Here is a 7,309-nt window from a genome sequence, read left to right as displayed (position 1 = left end):
CCCAGTTGCCTCGCATATGCCATTAGCTACCTTTAAGGGTTTTCTTATTCATTCCTTGTACCTCATTTTATTTCATCATGTATACATACTCAAGGAACTCTTTTCTCTTTAGATCATGCCACATTGCAAAATTCGTGGTCCACTTGTGGGAATCACAACTTGTCTCCTCCCACACCTAAGTCTCTTCAAGCCGTACACTAAGGTATACTTCATTCATCCATATATATATATATATATATATTGTTTTTTGCCTTCTATTTTCACAAAAATTACTTCTGGCACATTGGAAGTGACAGACGAAATTACTTCTGATACCTCAGAAGAGGCCCAATTCTTGCAGACTTACTTGAAGCAAACGGAGTTAACAAATTATTTGACCAACTTGAAGCACCCCTTGCTCTATCTAGCCTTCTTTTGGGAACTTCCTCTAACGAAGCAGCCACCCATATTCAGAAATGTCTTACTATTTCTCTCCAATCAATAACAGATGTTAATGGCATGATTGTTATAGCAAACAACGTTTTCATGATTTTGAAGAGTTTAGGTGTAGACTTCACTTCCTTTTACGAGAAGGTGAAGATATTTCTTGGGCGTTTTGCTTTGAAAATCCAACTTGCAGATTCTTCAAACTTGTCTACTGCAGAATTTGAGGCCCAATACTATAAGAAGAAGCTTCATTTCGACAAAGTTTCTAGTGAACATGAACAGTTGTCTGCTTCAATTATCAAGTCAGATGGGCACATTGTAGGTCTTAATCAAAAGATTATTCAAACCAAAGAGTTACTCAAACAACTTGAAAAGGAATTGTCATCTACCCAAGCGGAACATGCATCCTTTATGTGTGAATTTACACAAGCTTCCGAGAGTGTTTCTAAATCAAAAGAAGACGTGCAAACTGCTCTGAATGTTTTGAACCAGCACAAGAAGAAGAATGGACAACACAGTGTTGTGGAATGTGCTTTTGAAAGGGCTAAGGCTTCTCTTAAAGAATGAATGCACTTTTATTTTGTTATTCATCCGAACGTAATATATTTATGAAATTTCACTCAGTGATAGATTTATTTTTTATATGAAATTTCTCAATACAATACATTGATTTGTCTTATTTTAGCCGTTCACAGTTTATACTCTTGCGGGCCAGGAGTATCCAATGTTTTATCACCTTAGATTTCGGTGGGGTATTTTAGCAGTTTAAACACATACAATACTGTTGGTGGTCTTCGACTTATGTTGGGCCGTACACAGTTTATACTCTTGTGGGCCAAGAGTATCCAATGTTTTACCACCTTAGATTTTGGTGGGGTATTTTAGCAGTTTAACCACATACAATACCGTTGGTGGATTTTTTTTTTTTTTTCCAGCCCTAACTTTTGTCTAGGCCGCCTTTTCAATTTTTAACCTAGCGGGCATTCTTAAGGGTAATATCTCTTCAAAAACCTTGTATTGGTTGGGGGAATGATTCTGTCACCATCCATCGTTATCAACAAATAGGCCCCATTAGAATAAACCTTCCCAATCACATAAGGTCCTTCCCATTTGGGCTCAAGCTTTCCTTTGGTTCTTTGTGAGACTACTATAGGTGTTCTAACCATTAGTAGCAAGTCTCCTTTTTTAAAAGAGCGGAGCCTCACCCTTTTATTGAACGCATTTGCCATCATTTGTTGGTAGATCTCCAAATTCTATTGAGCATACAACCTTCTTTTATCTAGGGTCTCGAGCTTAGCCAACCTCACTCTTGCCCTTTTATCTTCTGTTAAGGACTCTTGTATTGCCACTCGCAATGATGGTATTTGAACCTTAAGTGGTAACACTGCTTCTCATCCAAAAACTAACGAATAAGGGGTTGTTTGAGTAAGAGTTCTGTGCGAAGTCTGATAAGCCCACAAAGCTTCTTGTAACTTTTCATGCCAAGCTCTTTTGTTCTTATCCACCATCTTCTTGAGAATTTTGCACATTGTCTTGGTGAAAGCTTCTGCCAAACCATTGGCAGGTGCATGATATCTTGATGAATGGTTGTTTTTTATTTTGAACTTGGCAAATAACTTGTTCAAAGCATCGTTCCTAAACGGCTATCCATTATCCATGATGATACTTTATGGAATCCCGAACCTGTAAATGATATGGGTTCGGATGAACTCAGAGACAACTGTGCTTTTTGTATCCTTTAAAGCCACGACCTCTGCCCATTTTGAGAAATAGTCAGTAGCAACTAGGATGTATCAATATCCTACTGAAGATGGAGGTACAAAAGGACCAATAAAGTCCATACCCCATGCTGCAAATGGCCAAGAACAAGTTGTTAAATGTAAAGGCTCTGGGGGTTGGTGGAGAAAGTTCTCATGGAATCGGCAGACTTGGCATCTTCGAGTATAATCTATTCAATCTGTAATCATAGTCAGCCAATAGTATCCTAACCATTTTAGCTGCATATGTAATTTAGGACCACTTTGGTGTGCCCCACATACACCTACGTGTATTTCTGCCATTACCGCTTGAATACGCTCCTTGGCTATACACCGCATGTACATTCCATCGAAAGACCACTTGTATAACCCATCTTTCCATAAGACGAATTTGGTAGCCCTATGTCTCATTTCAATTCTTTTTACTTTTTCGTCAGGTAGCCTACCATGTTGAAGGCAAGCTATGAATGGTTCCCGCCAATCCTCCTCGCTTTCTCCTTTTATGGTAACGACCAAGATTAGAACCAAGTCAGAAACCTCTTTTAAAGGTTGTAACACCCTTCTTTCGCCTACTGTGATAGTAATTGTTTTGCTATCTGGTAGGGTGAGTGATGCAGCCAAACTTGCTAGTGAATCTGCTCGACTATTTGTTCTTCTCTTCACATGGAAAATATGTGTTTTCCTGAATTGTGAAATCAATTGATCAGCTTCTTCATGATAAGGGATGAGACTTGTTTTCTTAACAATGTAGTCTCCACAGAGTTACTTTACCACCCGTTCTGAATCTCCATAAATTGAGAGTTCTTCAATAAGAATTTGTAATGCCAATTTTAATCCAGCAATTACAGCTTCATATTTTGCCTCATTATTGGAGCATCTGTAGACACCCCATTTTTTACCGTCCTCAAGACTTGGACGTCATCGTTTGTGCACCCGATGATTGTGCATGTTTGTGCTCGTTTTGAGTGCCCGAAGCTATTGGCGGAATGCCTTGTCTTTGAGCCTCTAAACTCTCTGTGTTTTGGCTTTGTTTTTTGGCCAAACCTTGGTGCCCTTTTCCTGGAGGGAGGAGGGCCCTTGTCGGACACTTTTTCCTCTTGTCGGCCACCTAGGGTGGCTGGTCGGCTAGGGGAGATGGCCAGTCAGCCACCTAGAGTGGCCGACAGCCATTTTTCTCATTTTTCAGATATTTTATGTGCCAGCCGTGCCAGCTGTTGATCACTGAAGTCATCCTCCATACACGTGTATGGAGGGATACAAACAAGCCTTAGGCTTATATTCTATATAAGAGGAGGTCCCTCCCCCATTTTGAGGGTTCAGAAATTTTAGGAGCAAAAATTTCACTCTCTCTCTCTCTAGAATCCTCTCTATCTTCCTATTTAGTGCTTGAAAGTGAGTTTCCTTTGCATATTTGCACTAGCACCCTTAGTCAAATTAGACCACCTTGTTTCTGAGGTTCTTGGAGGCCTTATTTGAGCTCTCAAAGCTGGTTTTGGCTCAGAAAGTTGACTGTTTTGCTGCTATGTTTCAAAGGTAAACACTTACCCCTTTTAAGCTTATTCTTGCACACTAGTTTGGTCACCCTTGCATGCTGTTTTTGGCCTAATTTTCAACAAAAAAAACCTTTGTTTTTAAGGTTTAAAAATGATGATTGAGGCCTTTTTGGAGTTAGGGGTGGTTCACCCTCTTTTGTAGCTTGTTTGCTAAGCTTTGTACCATCTTTTAAAGCTTTTAAAACAATCTTTTTTTTGGCCTTTTAACCATTGAATTTTAGGAGAATTTCAGTGATAGAAAGTTGGTTTTTAGGTCCCACATAGGAGGGGGTGGCCTCCCCTCTTTGTGCTTTGTTTGCATGTGTTGATGGCCTAACATGTGAGCATATATTTGTCCCTTTTTGAAGCTTAGTTCAAGCATGTTTTAGGCTTTATTTTAACCTACTTTAACTCTGTTTTTGGCTGGTTGGGTCACTTGTTGCTTGCTTTTTGTAATTGTAGTGCAATCATGCTTACTAGCCTAGCATATTTGATGATTTAGCCTATTGATCTAGCTTGTGTTAGCTTAAGCACATTTTTGCTACTATTTTAGCATTCTTTAACTCTGTTTTGAGTGGTCTTGGTCCTTTGAGGCTTGATTTGCATGGCTATAATGTAGTTGGCTTTACTAGCTTTGTGTTTCAAAGCCTCCAACATGCTTTGCTTGGGTTGTTTACATGCCATAGCATCATTTAGCATATGATTTCAGTGCATAAACCTCTGTCACACTCTCATATATATCACTCTTTCATTGCGATTAAGAGTTGTGCTTTGAGCCTTACTTGCAAGCTAACAAATGAGCATGCTTTTCTTGCTTTCTATGCTTCAATTCCAGCATGATTTAGCCACTAATTTGGCATGTTTAAGCTCTGTTTTGAGCTGGTTTGGTTGTTTGAGCTTGATATTGCATGCTTCTAGTGTAATACTCTTCACTAGTTTAATGTTTTTTAACATGTTGTGCATATGTTGATCGCATGATTTAGTGTCTTGAGCATGCCATTTCAGCACAAAAAGTCTGCAACCTCCCTCTATTCTTCACTTTTCATCTTGCTTTGAAAGTGGCCTTGAGCTCCTTGATGGCTTGAGTGTGGAATTGAGGCTCTCATGCCTAATGGTTTTAACTCTCTTTTAAGGGTTTCTACAAACCAACAGCATGAGACCTCTTTCATGCTCAAGGTACTTGTGGCTTAGGCCATCTTTCCAATTAGAGGACTTTCACATTGGACTTAACCGGTTAAAGGACTAATCGGTAATGCTAAAATGTGTAAATAAAATGAACCGAGTAAAACTTGTGCAAGATAAGCATTTGTGTTGCATTGCATGTGTTTGGATCGGACGTTAATTCAAACACAAGAAATGCAGGACGTTTCATACTCAAAGTGATGAAATGTGTCACATTTCTTGGTCGTCGTCACCCTTGATCATGCATGATAGGGTGGTGGCCATTTGAGTCTTACGTGCGCATTCATTAAACTTGTACAAGCTTGGTTCTTTGGCCATCATGTATTGAGGTGCTTGATTGGTGGCTTGAGAGCCAAGCGTCACACTCCTTTAAGCTTGAGAAATGATAAGGAGGGTGGCAATACACACATTTCCTTGCAAATACATTGTCTTAGCTCTCTTATTCTCTGTTGCAGCAAAACCAAGAGTTTGGGAAAGGAGGTAGCCGACCAGCCAGTGGCAGTAGCTGACCGGCCACTTGCACTAGCCGACCGACCAGTTGAAGTGGCTGGCAGCCACTTTTGGTGGCTGACCGGCCACCAGTCTATTTTGGTGCAAAAATATTCCTGTTTTGAAGCAAAGGCAGTCTGGAGATTGGCATAATTTTCATAAATCAAGGCAAGTGCAAACAGAGACAACCGACGGCAAAGCGATGGATTTTCGGGATGACACCAACCGAGCATGCATCTTTCCCTCGCCCGCGAGGTCACTTTACCTGCTTTAAATAGTTAGATGTAGCTAATTATTTGATTCAAGTATTGTACTTAATTAGTTTGTGCAGCTAGTTATTCAATTTCAATTCGGTTTGTAATTAATTAGCTAGTATAGTTAATTAGTTGGTTTGTAATAATTAGCTTAGCTTAGCATAGCTTAGCTTATTTATTCGGACCCTCCTTCGCGAGGGCGCAATGTTGTAATAAAGGTGCGTGCGTGCGTGCATGTCTTCCAACCCCACGTCTTTCTCCCTTTTACTTAACCGCTTTCGATGGTTAGTATAGGGCATATTTTGATTAGCATACCTTATGCTCGCATGCGTGCATCATTCATTTGTATTGCATGCACCGAGGCTCGGCGCATCATTCAAACTGCATCTTATTTCTATACTTGTTTGAATACGTGTTTTACAACATGTTATCAAATTATTGCATTCATATGCCATCTTAGATAGCCGAGCCTATTTAGTTGCATTATTGCATGTGTTGCATTAGGCATCTCGTATAGTTAGGATCATGCATGATTTCTAACTAGCTTTTGTTTTGGCTTGGAGTACACTGTAAGTTTTTACGCTTTAGCATACTTGCATGAGTGTGAGTGTTTCCATGTTTTGCATGCTTGCCATGAGGCTATGTGCTTATATGATTAACTGCATGAACGCCTGTGGATGAAGGCTTTGTTGCTTGAATTGGAACAATTCGATGAATGTATGTTTTAAGCCCACTTGAGGGTGGCACTTTCAAACCATTTTCGAAAACAAACATGAATTGATTTGTTCCAAGTCTCGCGACTTGGTCTATACTTGTATGCGTGTGCGCCATATAGTAAGTTAGCTAAATAATCAGAATAAGAACGCATGAGGTTTATAAAATAACATAGCATGTTAGTAGAGGTCGATCATTTGATCGGGCGAGCAGGGGTGCTCATTTCAGGACCTTCCCCTCTCGTATCCAAGTTCCCAAGCCGAGGCAACTTTGGTGATGACGGACACGTGGCCTTTGGCACGAGTTAGGGTTTCTTAAATTTTTCAAAAATAAAATATTTAGGTGGCGACAAAGTAATCTGGCAAAGCAGTCCAGTTTTGGCAATATTTGATTTAAAATCTGATTTTCCAAAATGACTTGCCGGATTGGACTCTTTGATGTTTATCAGTCTCACATTGCACTTTGTGAGATTAAATTAAGAACCGTGACAGGAGTCCGAACTGTAGGAGACCAATTCGCGTCCCTCCGAAAGGGGGGCGCGCGAAGAAAGTCGAGCCTACAGCATCCTTTACTTAAGGCGAAAGAATGGGTGATTATAGCATTGTCTGGAGTCACAAACACAATTCCAATTCCACTTTATTGTTTTTAGGATTTTCTTGCTTCTTGCCATCTGGACTACTTGAAGCTCCATCAAAATACATCTCCCATCCTTTCTGGATTTCTACTTGCATAACCTCTTCATCTAGTAAATCAGTTACTAGAGGTGAGTCATCAGGTATAGGATGTGCTACCAAAATATCTGCTAGAGCCTGCCCTTTTATAGCACTTTGGGGAACATATTCAATTGCGAATTGTTGGAGAATTACAGCCCACTTTGCAATTTTGCCTGAAAGTATTGGCCGTGAAAGTATATATTTCAAGGGGTCTGCTCTTGATATCAACTTGACTTCGTGTT

Source organism: Camellia sinensis, chromosome 4 (genome assembly GCF_055761805.1).
Source record: "Camellia sinensis isolate YWXY chromosome 4, ASM5576180v1, whole genome shotgun sequence".
In the NCBI taxonomy this organism is placed as follows: domain Eukaryota; kingdom Viridiplantae; phylum Streptophyta; class Magnoliopsida; order Ericales; family Theaceae; genus Camellia; species Camellia sinensis.
The sequence above is the reverse complement of the archived record's forward strand: the minus strand, read 5'-3'. Positions refer to the sequence as shown.